Below are 25457 nucleotides of genomic sequence, written 5' to 3'. Positions count from 1 at the left end.
TGGAGAAAATCACTTTTAGAAGAAGACTTCAACCACTATAAATTCATGCTCAAAACCTATAACTCTGCCCTTCATCTTGGCAAACAATCCTACTTCACTACCCTCATCACTTCACTTTCCAACAATCCAAAACGACTTTTTGAAACTGTCAGGAATTTCCAACACACACAGAGGGACGACACCGGGGAGATCACACAATATCTCACCGTGCCGTCACGCTGTCAGTATTTCGTCCGGAGTCGCGAGCACGCGATCCAGACTACTCTCTATGTAGTTATCGGTAAGCGACCAGTGAGCGTATGGCGCAACACCCTGGGTTCCACAGCCTGGAATCCGTGTTTAACGCCCTCCGTACGGTCACTGTCAGCTTCACGATAGCCCAATTACGAGGGTCAGTCAATAAGTAATGCCTCCTATTTTTTTTTCTCCTTAAATAGGGTCGTTATGTTAAATATTCGAATTTGGCACAATTCCTCAAACCTTCTTCTCCAATCCACAGCAATTGCAACTTCCTGCACCAACAGGTGGCAGGACTGTATACGTTTGCAAAATGGCTGACATCGATGTTCGTATTAGACAACATTCTGTGATTGAATTCTTGCATGCAGAAGGTGAAACGCCCATTCGAATTCATGAGAGACTGAAAAATGTGTACGTTGATGCAACAGTGGATGTCAGTACTGTTAGACGATGGGTTCGTCGCTGTAACACAGCTGAAGGGCCATCACCATTGGCTGACAAAATGCGGAGTGGCAGGCCAGTAACCGCAGTGACTCCAAGCAACATTCAGCGAGTCGATGACATCATTCGTGGTGACCGCCGGGTGACTGCAGATGAATTGTGTGGCATTATCTGCCTCAGTAAAGGCAGTGTGATGAAAATTATTGGACAGCTGGGATACAGAAAAGTTTGTGCACAGTAGGTCCCAAGAATGCTTTTTACCATGCTGGAATACATGCCCTTGTTAAACGGTGGACCAAGACTGTGGAAATGGATGGAGATTATATTGAAAAGTGACAAATTAATCATTAATGTTGTGGTTTTCAACCTATGTAATTGCATTTGAATTTCTTGCCAATTAAAAGGAGAAAAAAAATAGGAGGCATTACTTATTGACTCACCCTCGTATTAATACTCTCTGCCACCACCGGCCGAGTTTAAAATATAATACAGGCCTGGCCGCACGCCTGCATTTTGGTAGCATATATGACTTCGGGGAAGGGACCGATTACAGAACAAAAGAAACAGAACTATTACATTTTATATTTAATCCAAAAGGGAGGCAGTGTTTAGGAAAAATATATACAAGTATGTTACAAAGAAGACATTAAAATACATACGCAGTTACATAAAATAAACAGGGTAAAAAGAAGAAACTTACACTATACGATCACGGAGACGATTTAATATAGGTGGAGGAGGGCCTCTCCAGTTGGAATATGCTGTTATTGAACAGGACCAGTTGCTTATAATTCTTATTCCCCCTGGCAATGAGTGCTTCTGTCTTCTCCATGGATTCTCTTATACCTAAGGGGAGATCTGCCCACACGCCCCTTGTGGTGACATCACGTGGGCCGGTCTCCAGCCTGTACATTTTTATTAAAAAAGCTAACTTCTGCGATAACTCATCGCTCGTTGTTCGCAGAAGCTTGCAAACTACGCCATTTTTTCCCTTATGATTTTATCTTTATTTAGATATAACACATCACATAGCTGCAGTCTGCCATTCTGGTGTTTTTGCGCTACAGCTCCCTGATTTTGGTTACAGCCCTGGAAAACTACCTATACATTCCTGGTCTGATTTGGTCACTACACATATGGGTACCGTTACTGTCGGACCTATGTAACTCACAAGATTTCATATTTCATATCGGAGTCAGTGCGTCTACAAATTTACCTTTGAGGCTCGGGAAGCAGCCTCACGGGTACACGCAAATTAGTGCAAGCCTGCGTTTTAATTACCTCCTGCGTCTTTCAGAGACAAGATGCTTGCTTCCTAACGAAGTTATAACACTCCTTGGCTGGCCCTGTTTGCATTAGCTATTTCTCAGTCGTGTGCTAATTGGCGCTTTTGTGCTGAGCAGAAGTGGAATAAGGGAGGGGGGGTGAACATCTATGTCAGGCAGATATGGAAAAATAGCCTTGGCACTCCAAAAAGTTCGATTTGAGAAAATTTATTACAGTCCAAATTAATATACAGTAAACATACGTTAACGTTTCGGTCTATACGACCTTCTTCAGTTGACTAAAAAATGGACAAATAAAGAAAACATAAATAAAAGAGTACAGAAAATCTCTGTTCAAAAAAGCCGTATATAAACATATGCAAACAACATACAAGGTTACACAACAACGGAGGGAAGGGGCAATGGGGTATAAGGTGATGGACTGACAAAATAGAGGGAAACACAAAAGGAGGGAGGAAGAGGAGGGGGCGGCCATGTAAAGCATAGGACCTACCCGTATGCTGCGTCAATGGTGCAAGGGAGGATAAGCTGGAGGAGTATACTAGGACAGCCTGGAGGAGAATAGCAAATATGTGTAATACTGGGTTAAAGACTCAGTAGGAGGCAGCGCAATAAACTGTGTGTGCACAAATCAAAAATAACATGGCCAGAAAAGGTAGAAAGGACCTGGGCAAGTACCTGCTGGGAAGCTCGTGGGAACACCGGACCGGCAGCGCGGCATCCACCGCTAGTTGCTGTGGCTAAGAGCGGGAAACGAGGGCCTTTTAAATGTGGAGGACGATGATTGGAGAGCCAATCATCCGTGCGAGCGTTACATTCTGTGATAGCGCATGTCCGGAAGTGAATAGAGACACGTGACCGGAAGTGACCGGGAAACAGGTCACGTGTGCGTTCCATTATGCTAAAGCTTGCGTTCCACACGGGGTTGTGCGGCGCAAGGCTAGTAACGTTGTGTAAACCGCTCGGATCAATGTTTGGAGAGGTACAGGAGCAGGAGGGGGAGACGGGGGAGGACCAGGCAACAGGCAAATCTGTAAAAAAAGGAAACGATACATGTCAATCAGGTGGAACGGCATAAACATAGTAGTAAGACAGTAAATGGTTGGAAACATAGAAAAATTACAATATAACAACATCTTATGAATGAGTGTCAGAAAGTTGGATGGTAAAGCATCGTAGAAGAGATCAGATGGGAAAAGAAGCCTATAAATCCTGATAGGATACTGTCGGGTGAGACCCTAGATAAAGGACATAAGGTCATAATCTCTATTTAAGCCCCTTGGGGAGAGGGAATCTAATCTATGGATCCAAAACGCCTCACGTTGCTTAAGGAGGCGGATCCTATCACCACCCCGTCGGGGTGGTGGGATCTGTTCAAGCACCTGAAACCTAAGTTGGGAGATGTTGTGGCCTGTGGATATGAAGTGGTGGGGTATTGGCAAGAGAAGGTTCTTGCAACGGATTGTGGACTTATGTTTGGAAATTCTGTCACGTATTGGTTGAGTAGTTTCGCCCACATAGAGAAGTCCACACGGGCATTTAATTAAATATACCACATATGAGCTCTCACAGGTGAAGAAACCTTTGACGTGGTATTTTCGTCCAGAATGGGGATGGTGTATGAGGTTACCTTTCAAGACATTATTACATTGTCTACACAATGGGGTGGTGATAGGATCCGCCTCCTTAAGCAACGTGAGGCGTTTTGGATCCATAGATTAGATTCCCTCTCCCCAAGGGGCTTAAATAGAGATTATGACCTTATGTCCTTTATCTAGGGTCTCACCCGACAGTATCCTATCAGGATTTATAGGCTTCTTTTCCCATCTGATCTCTTCTACGATGCTTTACCATCCAACTTTCTGACACTCATTCATAAGATGTTGTTATATTGTAATTTTTCTATGTTTCCAACCATTTACTGTCTTACTACTATGTTTATGCCGTTCCACCTGATTGACATGTATCGTTTCCTTTTTTTACAGATTTGCCTGTTGCCTGGTCCTCCCCCGTCTCCCCCTCCTGCTCCTGTACCTCTCCAAACATTGATCCGAGCGGTTTACACAACGTTACTAGCCTTGCGCCGCACAACCCCGTGTGGAACGCAAGCTTTAGCATAATGGAACGCACACGTGACCTGTTTCCCGGTCACTTCCGGTCACGTGTCTCTATTCACTTCCGGACATGCGCTATCACAGAATGTAACGCTCGCACGGATGATTGGCTCTCCAATCATCGTCCTCCACATTTAAAAGGCCCTCGTTTCCCGCTCTTAGCCACAGCAACTAGCGGTGGATGCCGCGCTGCCGGTCCGGTGTTCCCACGAGCTTCCCAGCAGGTACTTGCCCAGGTCCTTTCTACCTTTTCTGGCCATGTTATTTTTGATTTGTGCACACACAGTTTATTGCGCTGCCTCCTACTGAGTCTTTAACCCAGTATTACACATATTTGCTATTCTCCTCCAGGCTGTCCTAGTATACTCCTCCAGCTTATCCTCCCTTGCACCATTGACGCAGCATACGGGTAGGTCCTATGCTTTACATGGCCGCCCCCTCCTCTTCCTCCCTCCTTTTGTGTTTCCCTCTATTTTGTCAGTCCATCACCTTATACCCCATTGCCCCTTCCCTCCGTTGTTGTGTAATCTTGTATGTTGTTTGCATATGTTTATATACGGCTTTTTTGAACAGAGATTTTCTGTACTCTTTTATTTATGTTTTCTTTATTTGTCCATTTTTTAGTCAACTGAAGAAGGTCGTATAGACCGAAACGTTAACGTATGTTTACTGTATATTAATTTGGACTGTAATAAATTTTCTCAAATCGAACTTTTTGGAGTGCCAAGGCTATTTTTACATGTGACAGGGCACGGTCCCTTCTTGAGCACCACATTAGGGTGTGCAGTGATTTCTTTATTTACTGCTATACCGGTCCGCTGGCACCCCTAAGGGGATATGTCCTCTTCCACATTCTCCTATAATGCAGAGGAAACCAATTCTATCTTGGCCCGTACCTGCATCTCTAGCGACTTCCTCAAGGTTCCTCCAGGCGAGGTGAGAGGACGGAATTTGGAGAAAGACCACCGACAATTGGTAAATCTGGAGCTACACTGCACTACGCTCACTGAATACCTGCGAGTACAAAGAATCCCTAGGGGTCTTAGGGTCCCCCTTGGACCCACACTTTTTTCTGATCTGCCTGACTACTACAACAAATTCGAACAAATTCTTAATAAGTGCTCCTTTGACCTTATGGTCCTTACCATAGACTTTCTACATAAGTCCATAGCATCTACCAAGGAGCTGATCAACAATACAGAAGCACAACTCGCCTCCTCCCTGAGTCCGGACGCATGGTCAAACCTCAAAACGAAAATCCAATCCAATATTGATCTACACAGAAGGGATACTGAATCCAGGAAACGTAACAAATTTCAGAGAGACACTGAAGATTACGAGTCTAATAAAGTATACCGCTGGCAAGAGAGATATCAGCCAAGTGGGAATCCTCCGAGATTCGCTCGTTCCTCTGCTGACGCTTCATCCTCAGGTTCTGAACCAGACAGAGGAGACTACTTTTCTAACACATCTCGTTTTTTAGGCCAACCACGACGTTACCAACCAAGAAGAAGACGAGGAGGGGCGGCCAACGCCGGAGGCAACACAGACCATCAGAGAGTAACCCGGTCCCAGACTCGCCCCGCCTGGTGGTAAATATTTCCTCTAAGACTCTTAATATGGCCCAACTATCGGTCCTACAAAAAGGACTTTCTTTCAGTCCCACAACTAGGTATAATACCTTCAGACTCGAAATGGAGTTACAACGTTTCTATCGTTCACTAAGGTTGAAAGTACACTTTGACCAGACTGGCGTCACACCGCCGCTCCCCAACCCTTTGGTTAGGGCGGTCATCACTTCCAAAGATTTGGGCTTATACACCAAGAGTACCTATAGACCCCCTCGGGGCTCTCATGCCCTCGAAACATTTATCGGATTTGTCAACTCGGCCTTTAGGGATTTACGCTCTAAGGCTGACGAGGGTAAACTCCATTATGCACCTAACCTGTCTGCCCTCGATTTCCAAGCCCTTAATAGTCTTCGTGAGGACCATGACCTAGTTATTAAACCAGCTGACAAAGGGGGCGCCATAGTCGTTATGGACAGGGCCCTATACACTAATGAGGTTGAGCGTCAACTTCGTGACAAGACCACATACCGACAACTTCCCCAAGATCCTACCTCCCAGTTTCAAACTCTTATTCGTGACACCATTGACCGACACATTAGAGCTGGGACGATTGATATTAAAACAGGTGAATATCTCACCAAAACACATCCCATCACCCCTGTTCTATATGTCCTACCCAAAATACATAAAAACTTGACTGAACCCCCGGGGCGCCCTATCGTGGCCTCTACTGATTCGCTCCTTTCTCCCCTCTCGATTTTTGTAGAAAGAATCATTACCCCACTCATACAGAAAAATACCTCTTTTCTGTTAGATACAGGCTCATTCCTCAACATCCTTGCAGATCTTAAACATGTTCCACCTTCCGCATGGTTAGTTTCCTTTGACGTTAAGGATCTCTACACCTCCATCCCGCACGATCAAGGTATACATGCTGTCAGAACACTTTTACTTGAGGCCCAGACCAATCATCAGATTGTTGACCTAGTTATAGATCTACTATCTTTAATACTCAAGAACAACTACTTTATGTTCCAAGATAGATATTTTTTACAAACTAAGGGCACGGCTATGGGTTCTAATGTTGCGCCACCCTATGCCAACTGCTATATGGCGACATTTGAAACACAGATCGTCTATACTCACCCTCTCTGCCGGTCACACTCTATGATTTGGAAAAGGTATATAGATGATATCTTCTGTATTTGGGACGGCCCCCTGTCCTCCCTTGAGACATTCTTTGCTGATCTCAATGTTGCATGGCCTGACTTGAAATTTACCATGACCCATGATCTAAACCAAATTAGTTACCTAGATACATTAGTCATCAAGAACGATACTGGCTCTCTTTCCACAGATCTATATACCAAACCTACAGATCGGAATAGCCTCCTCCACTACTCCAGCAATCATCCCGTACACATTAAAAAATCCGTTCCCCGGTCTCAATTCAAAAGGGTTGAGCGTATTGTATCTAACCCCGACACCCGTAAATTAAGGCTACAAGAAATGCATCAGAAATTCACGGAAAGGGGCTACCCTTCCCCCTCCCTACAGCCCTCCAGGGCTGCTTCTCAGGATACACCTCCCGACAATTCAAATCGCATCCCCTTTGTACACACCTTTCACCCGTTTGCCTATATACTCCACAAGACCATCCGTAAACATTGGAATATCTTACGTACGGGCTACCCATCCATCACTAGCTTCCGCTATCCATTCATGCCCTGTTTTAAACGAGCCCCCAACCTCAGAGATTCACTTATCCGTGCCGATATTGGCACAAATCGACCCACATCCACACAACGTTTCCTACAGAACCCCAAAATGGGTACTTTCCCATGTCTACAGTGTAGACAATGTAATAATGTCTTGAAAGGTAACCTCATACACCATCCCCATTCTGGACGAAAATACCACGTCAAAGGTTTCTTCACCTGTGAGAGCTCATATGTGGTATATTTAATTAAATGCCCGTGTGGACTTCTCTATGTGGGCGAAACTACTCAACCAATACGTGACAGAATTTCCAAACATAAGTCCACAATCCGTTGCAAGAACCTTCTCTTGCCAATACCCCACCACTTCATATCCACAGGCCACAACATCTCCCAACTTAGGTTTCAGGTGCTTGAACAGATCCCACCACCCCGACGGGGTGGTGATAGGATCCGCCTCCTTAAGCAACGTGAGGCGTTTTGGATCCATAGATTAGATTCCCTCTCCCCAAGGGGCTTAAATAGAGATTATGACCTTATGTCCTTTATCTAGGGTCTCACCCGACAGTATCCTATCAGGATTTATAGGCTTCTTTTCCCATCTGATCTCTTCTACGATGCTTTACCATCCAACTTTCTGACACTCATTCATAAGATGTTGTTATATTGTAATTTTTCTATGTTTCCAACCATTTACTGTCTTACTACTATGTTTATGCCGTTCCACCTGATTGACATGTATCGTTTCCTTTTTTTACAGATTTGCCTGTTGCCTGGTCCTCCCCCGTCTCCCCCTCCTGCTCCTGTACCTCTCCAAACATTGATCCGAGCGGTTTACACAACGTTACTAGCCTTGCGCCGCACAACCCCGTGTGGAACGCAAGCTTTAGCATAATGGAACGCACACGTGACCTGTTTCCCGGTCACTTCCGGTCACGTGTCTCTATTCACTTCCGGACATGCGCTATCACAGAATGTAACGCTCGCACGGATGATTGGCTCTCCAATCATCGTCCTCCACATTTAAAAGGCCCTCGTTTCCCGCTCTTAGCCACAGCAACTAGCGGTGGATGCCGCGCTGCCGGTCCGGTGTTCCCACAAGCTTCCCAGCAGGTACTTGCCCAGGTCCTTTCTACCTTTTCTGGCCATGTTATTTTTGATTTGTGCACACACAGTTTATTGCGCTGCCTCCTACTGAGTCTTTAACCCAGTATTACACATATTTGCTATTCTCCTCCAGGCTGTCCTAGTATACTCCTCCAGCTTATCCTCCCTTGCACCATTGACGCAGCATACGGGTAGGTCCTATGCTTTACATGGCCGCCCCCTCCTCTTCCTCCCTCCTTTTGTGTTTCCCTCTATTTTGTCAGTCCATCACCTTATACCCCATTGCCCCTTCCCTCCGTTGTTGTGTAACCTTGTATGTTGTTTGCATATGTTTATATATGGCTTTTTTGAACAGAGATTTTCTGTACTCTTTTATTTATGTTTTCTTTATTTGTCCATTTTTTAGTCAACTGAAGAAGGTCGTATAGACCGAAACGTTAACGTATGTTTACTGTATATTAATTTGGACTGTAATAAATTTTCTCAAATCGAACTTTTTGGAGTGCCAAGGCTATTTTTACATGTGACAGGGCACGGTCCCTTCTTGAGCACCACATTAGGGTGTGCACTGTGCAGTGATTTCTTTATTTAAGGCAGATATGGAAGACATTCCCCTGATATTAATATTTTCCTGACCGAAACCTTAACCCCTTAATGACCGGAGCATTTTCCGTTTTTGCGTTTTCATTTTTTGCTCCCCTTCTTCCCAGAGCTATAGCCTTTTTATTTTTTGGTCAATATGGCCATGTAAAGGCTTATTTTTTGCGAAACAAGTTGTACTTTTAAACATCATCACTGGTTTTACCATATCGTGTACTGGAAAACGGGGAAAAAACTCCAAGTGCAAAAAAAATGCAATTCCACGGTTGTTTTTTTGTTTACCACATTAACTGAGTGCTAAAACTGACCTGCCATTATTATTCTCCAGGTCATTACAAGTTCGCAGACACCAAACATATATAGGTTCTTTTTTATTTAAGTGGTGAAAAAAAAATCCAAAGTTTGGTAAAAGAAAAAAAAAGCACCATTTTCCGAGACCCCGTAGCGTTTCCATTTTTCGGGATCTGGGGCCAGGTGAGGTTTTATTTTTTGCGCGCCGAGCTGATATTTTTACTGATACCATTTTGGGGTAGATCCTATTTTTTGATCGTCTGTTATTGCATTTTATTGCAATGTTACGATGACCAAAAAAACGTAATTCTGGCGTTTAGAATTTTTTTATCGTTACGCCATTTACCAATCGGATTAATTCTTTTTTTTATATTGATAGATCGGGTGATTCTGAATGCGGCGATACCAAATATGTGTATGTGGGGCTTTTTTTTATTATTTTATTTTGAAAGGGGGGTGATTTAAACTTTTATACATATATTTTTTTATATATATATTTTTAAAAACATTTTTTTTTACTTTCTTTTTGCTTCAATAGCCTCCATAGGAGACTGGAAGCAGCAGTTTCCTGATTGGCTCTGCTACATGCAGGCGATGAGCAGATCGTGTGTATGCAGCAGAAATGCTCATGTTTCATAAGCGCCGACCACTAGGTGGCGCTCATAGCAATCGAGACATGACAACCACAGAGATTGACAGTGGTATTGAACTGGTTAACAGCTGCGGGTGGATCGCGATTCAACCCGCGGCTGTTGTGGGCCCTTGTCCGCTGTATAAATCAGCTGACATGTGCCAGGTTCAGTGCGAGCTCAGCGCCGGAGCCCCTGCTGAACCAGGGGTTACGACGTGGTGCGTACTATTGCGCACCACATCATAAAGGGGTTAAACTACCAAAGCACAGGCCCCCATCACCAACCTCAGAGGTAAGGATCTGGCCACTTATTTCCTAGAAAAAATCAACCACATCCATCAGGACATCTCAGCCCAATCTGCACAGTGCCTGGATCCCCTTCCATGCCTCACTTCAAGCTCACTTGCCTTCTTTGAACCTGTCACAGAAGAAGTTACCCAGGTCCTCGCTTCTTCTCGGCCTACAACCTGCAACAGTGACCCCATTCCCTCCTCATTTAAACATGCCATCATAACCCCTTCACTTAAAAAGCCATCCCTGGACCAGAACTGCACTGCTAACTGTAGACCAGTATCTAATCTTCCATTCATCTCTAAACTCCTGGAACACTTGGTCCACTCCCGTCTAATCCGCTGTCTCTCAGATAACTCTCTCCTCGACCCTCTACAATCTGGTTTCTGCTCTTTACACTCCACTGAAACTGCCCTCACTAAAGTCTCTAATGATCTACTAACAGCTAAATCCAAAGGTCATTGCTCCCTGCTGATTCTCCTGGATCTCTCTGCCGCATTTGACACTGTGGATCACCAGCTCCTCCTCACTATGCTCTGTCCTATAGGCTTCAAGGTAACCATTTTCTCCTGGTTCTCCTCCTACCTCTCTGACCGCTCCTTCATTGTATCTTTTGCCAGCTCTTCTTCCTCTTCTCGTTCTCTTACTATCGGGGTCCCGCAGGGCTCAGTCCAATGTCCCCTCCTCTTCTCTCTATACACTGCCCCTATTGGACAAATAATCAGCAGTTTTGGGTTCCAGTATCATCTCTATGCTGACGACACCCAATTATACACTTTTTCACCCTTACCCTAATACAAAATACCAACGATTGTCTGTCTGCTGTTTTTAACATCATGTCCTCCCTCTATCTTAAACTGAATCTCTCCAAAACTGAACTTCTTGTGTTTCTCCCCTCTACTAACCTAACTCTACTTAATATTGAAATTATCTTGGAGGGATCAACCATAACTCCCAAGCAGCACGCCCACTGCCTTGGGGTCATATTTGACACTAAACTTTCCTTTACTCACTATATCCGATCACTCACCCGCTCTTGCCGCCTGCACCTTAAAAACATCTTCAGAATCCAACCTTTTCTCACCTTTGAAACTGCTAAAACTCTTACTGTCGCTCTTTTTCACTCTCATCTGGACTACTGCAACTCTCTTCTGATCGGTCTCCCTCTTACCAAATTTTCTCCTCTCCAGTCCGTCCTGAAGGCGGCAGTCAAGGGTTGTGTTTCTGTCCAGCCGCTTCACCGATGCCTCCATCTTGTGCCAGTCATTACACTGGTTACCCATTCACTACAGAGTCCAATATAAACTCATTGCTCTCACCCACAAAGCTCTCCACAGTTCTGCACCGCCTTATATCTCCTCCCTCATCTGTCTATCGCCCTACACGTGCCCTCCATTCTACAAATGGCCTAAGACTAACATCCCCCATAATCCGAACCTCGCACCTCTGTCTCCAAGACTTCTCTTGTGCTGCACCAGTTCTCTGGAATGCACTACCCCAGACTATCCGACTCATGCCAAGCCCCCACGTCTGCAAACGAGCTTTAAAAATCTATCTCTTTAAACAGGCCTACCACTTCAACTCAGTAGATTAACTTTACCCTGTTCCCTCCTTCTAAATATTATTCAGAATCTGCACCCTACTATTCATCTATCTCCACACCCTCCATGCACACGATAACTGCACTCAATACTTGATTATTGCACTTAAACATACTGGCTGAAGACCGGATCATACAGCCTTATATGAAAATCCCCATTTATTATAATTGCTAGACATGAAATAACAAGCACTTTTCACCTACTGTGTCCCCTCATTTCCTTGTAGATTGTAAGCTTGCGAGCAGGGGCCTCACTCCTAATGTAACTGTTTAAACTGTCTTACCTTGTATTGAATTTATTGTCTGTACATGTCCCTACTTAATTGTAAAGTGCTGTAGAATATGTTGGCGCTATATAAAGAAAAAATATTATTATTGTGCTTCAGATACCCTGGAAAGACCCTTCAACTCAGTAGCAGATGAACAATCCAAAATATCAGTCACTGAATCCAGTAAAAAGACGGACACCACTGAAGAGCTGCTCAGATTGACTCAATGGGCATAGACCAGAGGGGTGCCCATCAGGTTAGATTTGATAAAGGAAACCATTATGAAGTGTCAACATTCACAACAGAGACCAATCCCTCATGTGGTGAGAGGACAGATAGCTCGAAGAAAACTTCCTGGGCAAATGGACTACATTGTCCCTCTTCCACAGGATGGAGAATGTGTATATGTGTGCACGGCTGTGGACACGTATTCTGGGTATGTCATGTCCTACGAATAAGGGTGTTGAATACACCAGAAACACATCACGTTTCTTGAGGTTTCACTTTTACCATGTGTAAAGATGTGCGGTTGTGGGTTGTAAGTAATCACCTAGGCAGATTAACGATGCAACAATATTTTATTGATCACAGCAATGGTAATAAGCAATTCCAGGTAAATGGCCAAAAAACAGTTCTCTCAGTCCTCAAATTCCCAATCTGGGTTCAGTAGTTCCACTGGCTTTGTATAAGGCCATACTCACTGTCTCCATCCTCTTCTTTCAATCCTTCCACACCACTCTCCTAAAACATGTCTGTCCTTTCTTCCACTGGGCTCAGTCAGTCCCCTTCCAGGTCAGAAGTGATCACACCCTCCCCCTTAAACATTCACTGTTCACTTAACAATGAAGAATATTCTAGAAGGGTTTATCTGAGACTGCATGTAAGACCCCCTGTGGGGACGGCTCCAGTGTGTCTGCAATCTACACACACATAACGAGATTATTGGCTATTGGAATGCTGGACATTTTACAAGTGAATCTAGTGCACATACTGACAAGTTAGCAGAACTATATAAAACATAACAAGTAAATCACTAATAAAACACAATAATAATATTAACAAAAATGGTGGTCTGTTGCTGGAAAAGTATCATAGTCTTTAGAAAATGGGCAGCTCCTCACATACCTCCCCCACTTTTTCAGCATGGACACGAATGTAAGAGGTATCGCCTTTATGAGAACGAAACTTTGTATCATCCAGTTTCCTCAAAGCATATTCCATGTCATCCTTGCGAATATACTCCACAGTCCCCATTCCACCCTGGTATACGTCAGTGCAATAAACATCTCCAGCTTCTCTCATATGGTCTTTCAGATCCTGCCAACTGCCCGATGGGGGAAGCCCGGAGACAAGGACTCTGTATTTTGTTCACTGGATCAGGGGTCTGTCCTTTCCGTGGGGTCCTCCATATTCCCCCCCTGCTCCCCAGTTTGTCCTGGAAAACTCCACACGTGCCCAATGAGAACCAAACTTGTATCCATTGCGACCAACCCCAGAGTGCTGACACCCAGTTAGGGGAGTGGTCACTTGGCGGCCTGGTAAAGGGAGCTCTGGGGGGACAGTATCTGGGCTGACCAGGGTGAGGGTAGATCCAGTGTCCCGAAGTCCCTGGGCCTCCTCCCTGATGTAATTTACCTCCCGCAGATTACATTCCTTCATTGTGACAGTCATGGCATTTTGTGTATTACTCACCACAGGTGGGGGGTTAGTCTGCAGATAGTGCCGCTCCCTCTCGGCTGAAGCAGTGAGAGCTGGTCTTTGGCTTTGGGTTACGACATTGGCCCAGTGGCACACCAATCCTCGTCCTAGGTTGTGATGTGGGCTAGAACGTTCCCAGCATTCCCTGGCAAAGTGTCCCATGCGTCCACAGTTATGGCAGTTAAGCCTTCCTCGCCCCAACACGGGCCGTACATGGGGGCTTGGGCAACCTCCCCCTCTTTGTGAAGTCTGAACTCCCTGCCGTTCCTCATCTGGCCGATACATGGGTCTCGATGGCCTCCCTGTAAAATCCTGTTCCTGACTCACTGGGGCTGTACTTCCACGTTGCCCTGATCGATTAGCAGACCAATCATCCGCCAATCTTGCAGCCTCATCCAGGCTGAGTGGTTTTCTATCTGCCACCCATTCTTTCACATAAATTGTTCAAACATGATTATATCAATTACATGCTCTGCTTCCTGAGCCCTCAGTCCTTCTATCCACCGAGTGCATGCCGTACGTAGTGTGTTGGCAAACTCCCGATGTGTGTGTGAAGCGGGCTTGTCAGTCTCCCAAAACTTCCTCCGGTAGGTTTCCGGCGTGACTGCATACCTCTCTAGCAATGTACTGCGAATAATAATATTAACAAAAATGGTGATCCGTTGCTGGAAAAGAATCATAGTCTTTAGAAAATGGGCAGCTCCTCACACCATGTTTTAATTTTCTTCTAATAAAAGATAAATTTTATATATATACAGTACAGACCAAAAGTTTGGACACACCTTCTCATTTAAAGATTTTTCTGTATTTTCATGACTCTGAAAATTGTACATTCACACTGAAGGCATCAAAACTATTAATTAACACATGTGGAATTATATACTTAACAAAAAAGTGTGAAACAACTGAAAATATGTCTTATATTCTAGGTTCTTCAAAGTAGCCACCTTTTGCTTTGATGACTGCTTTGCACAGTCTTGGCATTCTCTTGATGAGCTTCAAGAGGTAGTCACCGGAAATGGTCTTCCAACAATCTTGAAGGAGTTCCCAGAGATGCTTAGCATCTGAGAAATGAGAAAGTATGTCCAAACTTTTGGTCTGTACTGTGTATGTATATATATATATATATATATATATATATATACACTGGCTGGATGTACCGCTGGCTTCCCCTCTCTTTTTCTACCATTTGCCTGTATTCTGGGTATATGTTGGTTTGTCCCTGTAAAATGGCCAATGCTAACAGTATGCCACCTGAGAATTTTGGTCTTATAACCCCAAGGTCAGGCTTGGCCTTAAAGGGGATTCAGGTAATGGGAGGAGTGATAGACCAAGATTATCAGGGAGAAATTAAAGTACTTTTAATGAATAATGGAGAAAGTGACATGCTAATACAGAAGGGAGATAGGATGGCTCAGTTACTGGTACTATTTCTAAAATGAAGGTGGTCAGAGGAAGGGCCCCTACAGTTGTGACAGTCAGAGGAGATAAAGGATTTGGATCCTCACATCCTATCAATGATGGTGCAAAAATCTGGGTGAAACAACTGGGTGACAAAGGTCATCCAGAACCTGCGGAAGTAATTGCTCGAGGAGCAGACAACTTGTTGATAGTTATGAAACCCGGGCAAGAGAAGTGAGAACACGCCCCAACTGACATGGATTTTGCTCAGAGAATATGTATTTTCCCTTTAGATCAAAATCTGGAAATGACGACCCAAGCGATCTTCAGACCAAAAATCGAGAGACCAACCATGGAAAATGTGGTGTCATGGAAAACCAAACAGGATTTACTTTGCTCAGTTGATGAACACTAGACATTTTTGCATGAAAAAGACTACCACTGCTACCAATATACTGGAAACTTGCATGATGGTGATACCGACTCCTTTACAGTTCTGGACAAAGCTGATAGGGGTATCTACTCAAGATGAAGGCATAGGAGGAGAAGATGTGACCCAGAACTTCACATACAATCCATATTATGCCTGTATGAACTGCATTTGGGAAGAGATTATTACCTTAAGGACTCAAAGTATTACGCCAGCTGATTTATTTTTTTATATAATTTGTGCATGCATTGCTTTGTGTTGTTGTACACAGTGTACACTCTCATTATTATCTTTATGTCAATCATCCGCTAAAACCATCTCCTTAGGGTATGGTACCTTGTATAAATAAAGTATGGCTCAAAATAGCCAAAGGTGGATTGTAGTGTGAAAATAAAGATGGATATTTTGAGTCCATGCTGAAATATACAGAATGTATTCAAACCAGCATTGGTCCCACATATTGACAGATACAGTTATATGAAAAAGTTTGGGCACCCCTATTAATCTTAAGCTTAATGTTTTCTTAAAATTGTTTTTTTTGCAACAGCTATTTCAGTTTGATATATGTAATAACTGTTCGACACAGTAATGTTTCTGCCTTGAAATGAGGTTTATTGTACAAACAGAAAATGTGCAATCTGCATTCAAACAAAATTTGACAGGTGCATAAGTATGGGCACCCTTATCATTTTCTTGTTTTAAATACTCCTACCTACTTTTTACTGACTTACTAAAGCACTTTTTTTCGTTTTGTAACCTCATTGAGCTTTGAACTTCATAGCCAGGTGTATGCAATCATGAGAAAAGCTACTTAAAGTGGCCACTTGCAAGTTGTTCTCCTATTTGAATCTCCTCTGAAGAGTGGCATCATGGGCTCTTCAAAACAACTGTCAAATGATCTGAAAACAAAGATTATTCAACATAGTTGTTCAGGGGAAGGATACAAAAAGCTGTCTCAGAGATTTAACCTGTCAGTTTCCACTGTGAGGAACATAGTAAGGAAATGGAAGAACACAGGGACAGTTCTTGTTAAGGCCAGAAGTGGCAGGCCAAGAAAAACATCAGAAAGGCAGAGAAGAAGAATGGTGAGATCAGTCAAGGACAATCCTCAGACCACCTCCAGAGAGCTGCAGCATCAACTTGCTGCAGATGGTGTCACTGTGCATTGGTCAACTATACAACGCACTTTGCACAAGGAGAAGCTGTATGGGAGAGTGATGCGAAAGAAGCCGTTTCTGCAAGCACGCCACAAACAGAGTCGGCTGAGGTATGCAAAAGCACATTTGGAGAAGCCAATTTCTTTTTGGAAGAAGGTCCTGTGGACTGATGAAACCAAGATTGAGTTGTTTGGTCATACAAAAAGGCATTATGCATGGCGTCAAAAAAACACAGCATTCCAAGAAAAACACTTGCTACCCACAGTAAAATTTGGTGGAGGTTCCATCATGCTTTGGGGCTGTGTGGCCAATGCCGGCACCGGGAATCTTGTTAAAGTTGAGGGATGCATGGATTCCACTCAGTATCAGCAGATTCTTGACAATAATGTTCAAGAATCAGTGATAAAGTTGAAGTTACGCAGGGAATGGATCTTTCAGCAAGACAATGATCCAAAACACCGCTCCAAATCTACTCAGGCATTCATGCAGAGGAACAACTACAATGTTCTGGAATGGCCATCCCAGTCCCCAGACCTGAATATCATTGAACATCTGTGGGATCATTTGAAGAGGGCTGTCCATGCTCGGCGACCATCAAACTTAACTGAACTGGAATTGTTTTGTAAAGAGGAATGGTCAAAAATACCTTCATCCAGGATCTCATTAAAAGCTACAGGAAGCGACTAGAGGCTGTTATTTTTGCAAAAGGAGGATCTACTAAATATTAATGTTACTTTTCTGGTGAGGTGCCCATACTTATGCACCTGTCAAATTTTGTTTGAATGCAGATTGCACATTTTCTGTTAGTACAATAAACCTCATTTCAAGGCAGAAACATTACTGTGTCCAACAGTTATTACATATATCAAACTGAAATAGCTGTTGCAAAAACACCAATTTTTATAAAACATTAAGCTTAAGATTAATAGGGGTGCCCAAACTTTTTCATATAACTGTAGATAAGGCTCATTCTGTTAAAACCTTACCTGATGTTTAGACACAATGTTCATAGTAACAAAATCTTGAACTGTTTACTCACATTCTCTGAAAGTTCAACTCACAAATAGTCTAATGTTTATTGTTTGTTATTGTAAAACATGGAGATTTGTTTCAGTTGACTTACCTGTATGTGATCGCTGAGAGCTTTTGATTTGTGTGGGTTTATTGACCCCATTGTCTGTGTGAGAGCCTTGTACCGCTGATTCATCTTTTTCTGAAGGTTGGCCACTGGAAGTTAAAGGTGAACTAGACTTACTAGTGTAGATTCACAATATGTAAGGCCAGAGAAATATTACTGAGACAGAAGACAAAGTTGTACCTGCACTGATGTGTAGTGTTGTATGTAATACCTGCATAAGTGGGTCGCCCATGCAGTGTTGTGAAAATTCCAGGGGTTCTCTGTCTTGGTGGTTGCTTCTCTGATATTCCAGACAGATGATGTTTAAAAGCTCCTTGGTGATGATGTGAGAATATGTACTTAACCTGTGTATGTTAACATATACAAAAGTGTACACAATATCATAATATCGAACTATACCTTTAATTGTGTATTTTATCTTTTAAATCAACTATTATAAATAAAATTGCGTTATATCGCAAGTGGTTGCCTTCTTTAAAGCCGTATCTGAGCCTTAGAGTTAAAAACTTGGCAAAACAGCACTGCATTCCGATCTCGGCCTGGTTTATACGGTCGTTTGGGTGCGCCCTGTGATTTCATACTTAGTAGATCTGACCAGTAGATGACACTATTGTATCCGTTTTATATGACAGACACAGCCAGAAAAAAAAGTCAGTTCAAACTTCCATGTTTTGTTTGTCTAACTGAAGTCTATGGCCCTTTGGGGACACCGGAATTCCATTTTTATGAGGGTTTAAGACAGATGACCCCAACAGGACAGTGGGCTCATACATGGTCTGAGTGCAGACTAATTTTCATTTTTCCCACTTTCCAAAACCTTAGTTGTGAGTAATTAGTTGTGAGTAATAGCACGTGTCATAAACTAAAGGTTGTTTTTTTTTTATCAATAATCATTTTTGGTGTTGCGTCAATTCCAAGTGCCATACATTTATTTTATTTTTACGTCAACATTTCTGATGAGAGCTTGTTTCTTTTATCACTGTTCACCATATTGCATGGTGTGGGCACTACTCCACTGCCTTAGTAGTATGTGGTAAGAGAGTTGCATATTTAGATTAACACACTTTAACCCTTTCCTGCATTGGGGTGTAAAAGGGGAATATTCTTCATCAAATTTCATAATACAGGCTGAATATATCTGACCAGATGAGACTACAGTACGTACGTTCAAAATCCATGTCACAATGGTTGTATAATCCTGATATTGCAATGAGCATTTTATGAGTCAAATCATAGTATCAGGCAGAGGAACTTTTCAAAAAGAATTATACAGCCATTCTTACATGGATTTTAAAATTAGGTACACCCTACTCATTATGTCTAAGATCCATTTAATAAGGTATTCAGTTTTATATTGTAAAATCTAGCAACAGATCCCTTTTAATCTCTCAATTCAGCAAACAATTTGTACACCTTACATAACCTCACACACATCCACGTAATTAGCATACTTCCATTTATACAAAATTTCTGGTTTCAGGAAAAAAAAACTTTAAAAACAAACTATGCTTTACTCACCCTCCCTGACTCAAGTGCAGAGTCCCTGCCACGGCTCCCAGTGTCTGTTATTGTCTGCAGCACTCAGTCACACAACGCTGCAGCCAAAAATTTGAGATCACCGGCTAAGCCAGAGTAGATGGCATGAGCTGCGCAGAGTCACTAAGCTCACTGATTGGCTGCAGCGCTGTCGATGTGATGTCAATGCTGCAGACAATAACACACCGGTGACTCAACACTGGACTCTGCGAGGTTGACAAAAGCACAGTTTGTTTTTAAAAAAAAGGCCTGTGGACAGGTTTTCTGAAATCTGGAAACCTCTGTAAGCAGTATACCACCATATAAATGTATACATCATATAACCTTAGAGTTCACCATATAACGAGCATGCCTCATTAAAAACATAGGTTCAAAAAAGACACAGGTCCATCAGGTCGAAGCCTTCATCTTTATATAACTACTATACCTCAATATAAGCTCACACTTAACTACAGAATACCTTTACCTGTATTTAACCATGCACTATATAATCTTTACACCTAGATATAACCAATATGAAGTGTAATGCAGCGGTTTGCGGCATTACTGTAATGGTCCAGGGGGTGTTTTGGCCGACCATGTACCTCCCAAGGTGACTGGTCACATGACTGTGACATCGCACAGTTCCTGTGCACACAGAAGGTCTGATCACATGACTGTGACATCAGCACAGGTCTTGTGTGCATTGGAAGTTATATAAACCCTGGTAGTTTTGAAACAGGTGTGAAAGGCGTGAGGCCTCTTCCAGTGTGGGACACCGCTAGAGTGTGAAGCCTAGTGAGGCCTAGTGAAGCCTGGTGAAACCTGAAAGGCAGAGGCTGGATCCTTATGTGTAAGCGATACCAGTAGCCTTGGAGGGCAAGAGGCTTGAAAGACAAGAGTCTTGGAGGGCAAGAGGCTTGAAAGGCAGGAGTCATGGAAGGCAGAGGCTGGATGTTAGGTGTGAAAACACACCAGTAGCCTTTGAAGGTAAGAGGGCTGGAGACTCCCATCTGGGAAGCCATAAAGCCACAGCGGTGGCAGAACAAATCTGACTGAAGCAGCTAAAACCCGGCAAAGGTAAAACACAGCATTATATGGACGTTGATATAAGTGACTTTGCTGAAGGCTGTAACTGGAGCCAAGTGGGCCTGTCTGCGACTTAACAGGCTCCTGGACATTGTATGAGTAAATGTTGGCGAGCCACTGAGTTGGACTCGGTTATAAGCAGTTATGAAGAGTAATAAACTACTGGATGTGAAATACTGGAAAATGTGGCTGGTGTGCTTTAATTGACCCGGTGCAGCGAGTGTCCCCCAGCATGATGACTAGCGCTGCCTTACAGAAGTCATATTCCAGCAAAGATCACCATGCAGCCTTACATACCCCAGTGTAAGCCTTCTTATAAACTCACACTATGATATCTCCAATAGGGATCTACATGACATTGTTGTAGAAAAGTCTATCTGAATATAACATTATATATCACCTAATAACCAGCATGCCTTTATATTAGCTCATATACCACTATTTTACCTCCATATAACCAGCATACCCTTGTATTAGCTGACATAGCACTATTTTACCTCCATATAACCAGCATACCCTTGTATTAGTTGACATAGCACTATTTTACCTCCAAATAACCAGCATACCCTTGTATTAGCTGACATAGCACTATTTTACCTCCATATAACCAGCATACCCTTGTATTAGCTGACATAGCACTATTTTACCTCCATATAACCAGCATACCCTTGTATTAGTTGACATAGCACTATTTTACCTCCAAATAACCAGCATACCCTTGTATTAGCTGACATAGCACTATTTTACCTCCATATAACCAGCATACCCTTGTATTAGCTGACATAGCGCTATTTCACATGTAAAGCGCCATGGAATAAATGGCGCTATAATAATAAATAATAATAATAATAATTTTACCTCCATATAACCAGCATACCTTTGTATTAGTTGACATAGCACTATTTTACCTCCATATAACCAGCATACCCTTGTATTAGTTGACATAGCACTATTTTACCTCCATATAACCAGCATACCCTTGTATTAGCTGACATACAGTGGTGGCCAAAAGTAATGGCACCCCTGCAATTCTGTCAGCTAATACTCAGTTTCTTCCTGAAAATGATTGCAATCACAAATTCTTTGGTATTATTATCTTCATTTAATTTGTCTTCAATGAAAAAACACAAAAAGAATTGTCCTAAAGCCAAATTGGATACAATTCCACACCAAACCTAAAAAAGGGGGTGGACAAAAGTATTGGCACTGTTTGAAAAATCATGTGATGCTTCTCTAATTCGTGTAATTAACAGCACCTGTAACTTACCTGTGGCACCTAACAGGTGTTGGCAATAACTAAATCACACTTGCAGCCAGTTAACATGGATTAAAGTTGACTCAACCTCTGTCCTGTGTCCTTGTGTGTACCACATTGAGCATGGAGAAAAGAAAGAAGACCAAAGAACTGTCTGAGGACTTGAGAAACCAAATTGTGAGGAAGAATGAGCAATCTCAAGGCTACAAGTCCATCTCCAAAGACCTGAATGTTCCTGTGTCTTCCGTTCGCAGTGTCATCAAGAAGTTTAAAGCCCATGGCACTGTGGCTAACCTCCCTAGATGTGGACGGAAAAGAAAAATTGACGAGAGATTTCAATGCAAGATTGTGCGGATGGTGGATAAAGAACCTCGACTAACATCCAATCAAGTTCAAGCTGCCCTGCAGTCCGAGGGTACAACAGTGTCAACCCGTACTATCCGTCTACGTCTGAATGAAAAGGGACAGTATGGTAGGATACCCAGGAAGACCCCACTTCTTACCCCGAGACATAAAAAAGACAGACTGGAGTTTGCCAAAACTTACCTGAGAAAGTCTAAAAAGTTTTGGAAGAAGGTTCTCTGGTCAGATGAGACAAAAGTAGAGCCTTTTGTTAAAAAGCATCAACATAGAGTGTACAGGAAAAAAAAAGAGGCATTCAAAGAAAAGAACACGGTCCCTACAGTCAAACATGGCGGAGGTTCCCTGATGTTTTGGGGTTGCTTTGTTGCCTCTGGCACTGGACTGCTTGACCGTGTGCATGGCATTATGAAGTCTTAAGACTACCAACAAATTTTGCAGCATAATGTAGGGCCCAGTGTGAGAAAGCTGGGTCTCCCTCAGAGGTCATGGGTCTTCCAGCAGGACAATGACCCAAAACACACTTCCAAAAGCACTATAAAATGGTTTGAGAGAAAGAACTGGAGACTTCTAAGGTGGCCAGCAATGAGTCCAGACCTGAATCCCATAGAACACCTGTGGAGAGATCTCTAAATGGCAGTTTGGAGAAAGCAGTCTTCAAATATCAGGGACCTGGAGCAGTTTGCCAAAGAAGAATGGTCTACAATTCCAGCAGAGCATTGTAAGAAACTCATTGATGCTTACAGGAAGCGGTTGTTCGCAGTTATTTTGGCTAAAGGTTGTGCAACCAAGTATTAGGCTGAGGGTGCCAATACTTTTGTCTGGCCCATTTTTGGAGTCTTGTGTGAAATGATCAATCATTTGATTTTCGCTTCATTCTCTTTTGTGTTTTTTCTTTGCAAGCAAATTAAATGAAGATAATAATACCAAAGAATTTGTGATTGCAATCATTTTCAGGAAGAAACTGAGTATTATCTGACAGAATTGCAGGGGTGCCAATACTTTTGGCCACCACTGTAGCACTATTTTACCTCCATATAACCAGCATACCCTTGTATTAGCTGACATAGCACTATTTTACCTCCATATAACCAGCATGCCCTTGTATTAGCTGACATAGCGCTATTTTACCTCCATGTAACCAGCATACCCTTGTATTAGCTGACATAGCGCTATTTTACCTCCATGTAACCAGCATACCCTTGTATTAGCTGACATAGCGCTATTTTACCTCCATGTAACCAGCATACCCTTGTATTAGCTGACATAGCACTATTTTACCTCCATGTAACCAGCATACCCTTGTATTAGCTGACATAGCGCTATTTTACCTCCATGTAACCAGCATACCCTTGTATTAGCTGACAGCGCAATTTTACCTCCATGTAACCAGCATACCCTTGTATTAGCTGACATAGCACTATTTTACCTCCATGTAACCAGCATACCCTTGTATTAGCTGACATAGCACTATTTTACCTCCATATAACCAGCATGCCCTTGTATTAGCTGACATAGCGCTATTTTACCTCCATGTAACCAGCATACCCTTGTATTAGCTGACATAGCGCTATTTTACTCGTCTATAACCAGCATGCCTCTATATTAGTTTGCATACTATTATTGCATATTACCTCCATATTCCCTTAAAATCACAGTAGGCCCTAGTCTATGCCCATACAACTTTCCATTCAAACTTGTGGCAGTCAATAAAACTTGGTGTATCCTATTAACTACTATGCCTTTATATAAACTGAAAATACCATATGTATGAAAAATATTACCATTTCAAATACTAGTACTACCAATTATCGGACTCTTGTATTCCTCAGTACAGTACTAGGAATAATCCTTTCTTCCTCTGCTCATGTCATCTCAACACTACTATACCCGTGCACCTCCATACAACCTCACATACCACCATATAACCAGCATATTTGCCTACCTGTGACGTTTTTGTTTTAACACACCATTTAGGACAGATCTTTTATGGTTCTAAACTGGAGTGTACACACAACCATTTTGCTGCAGATTTTAGGTGTCATTTCTACACCTATATACAGTACAGACCAAAAGTTTGGACACACCTTCTCATTTAAAGATTTTTCTATATTTTCATGACTATGAAAATTGTACATTCACACTGAAGGCATCAAAACTATGAATTAACACATGTGGAATTATATACTTAACAAAAAAGTGTGAAACAGCTGAAAATATGTCTTATATTCTAGGTTCTTCAAAGTAGCCACTTTTTGCTTTGATGACTGCTTTGCACACTCTTGGCATTCTCTTGATGAGCTTTTAGAGGTAGTCACCGGAAATGGTTTTCATTTCACACGTGTGCCCTGTCAGGTTTAATAAGCGGGATTTCTTGCCTTATAAATGGGGTTGGGACCATCAGTTGTGTTGTGCAGAAGTCAGGTGGATACGCAGCTGATAGTCCTACTGAATAGACTGTTAGCTGCTTTTTTCTTGCCATAATACAAATTCTAAGTAAAGAAAAACGAGTGTCCATCATTACTTTAAGAAATGAAGGTCAGTCAGTGCGAAAAATTGGGAAAACTTTGAAAGTGTCCCCAAGTCCAGTTGCAAAAACCATCAAACGCTACAAAGAAACTGGCTCACATGAGGACCGCCCCAGGAAAGGAAGACCAAGAGTCACCTCTGCTTCTGAGGATAAGTTTATCCGAGTTACCAGCCTCAGAAATCGCAGGTTAACAGCAGCTCAGATTAGAGACCAGGTCAATGCCACACAGAGTTGTAGCAGCAGACACATCTCTTCAACAACTGTTAAGAGGAGACTTTGTGCAGCAGGCCTTCATGGTAAAATAGATGCTAGGAAACCACTGCTAAGGACAGGCAACAAGCAGAAGAGACTTGTTTAGGCTAAAGAACACAAGGAATAGACATTAGACCAGTGGAAATCTGTGCTTTGGTCTGATGAGTCCAAATTTGAGATCTCTGGTTCCAACCACCGTGTCTTTGTGCGACGCAGAAAAGGTGAACGGATGGACTCTACATGCCTGGCTCCCACCGTGAAGCATGGAGGAGGAGGTGTGATGGTGTGGGGGTGCTTTGCTGGTGACACTGTTGGGGATTTATTCAAAATTCAAGGCATACTGAACCAGCATGGCTACCACAGCATCTTGCAGCGGAATGCTATTCCATCCGGTTTGCATTTAGTTGGACCATCATTTATTTTTCAACAGGACAATGACCCCAAACACACCTCCAGGCTGTGTAAGGGCTATT

The 25457-nt window shown here is 42.8% G+C and overlaps 1 long non-coding RNA gene across 1 annotated transcript; it reads right to left on the bottom strand.

The window, feature by feature from the left end:
* Positions 1-12784: 12784 nt before the first annotated feature.
* LOC141273065 (uncharacterized) lies at positions 12785-21639 on the bottom strand. The gene is made up of 3 exons (XR_012322056.1): positions 18195-21639; positions 17969-18072; positions 12785-14484 (listed from the first exon to the last, which is right to left on the bottom strand). It is a non-coding gene; the product is annotated as an uncharacterized lncRNA (long non-coding RNA).
* Positions 21640-25457: the final 3818 nt, after the last annotated feature.

This window comes from Phyllobates terribilis, unplaced genomic scaffold, assembly GCF_046119375.1.
Source record: "Phyllobates terribilis strain yellow unplaced genomic scaffold, ASM4611937v1 Scaffold_5__5_contigs__length_657084704, whole genome shotgun sequence".
NCBI classification, from domain to species: domain Eukaryota; kingdom Metazoa; phylum Chordata; class Amphibia; order Anura; family Dendrobatidae; genus Phyllobates; species Phyllobates terribilis.
Note: the sequence above shows the minus strand (reverse complement) of the source record. Positions and strands in the feature narration are given on the sequence as shown.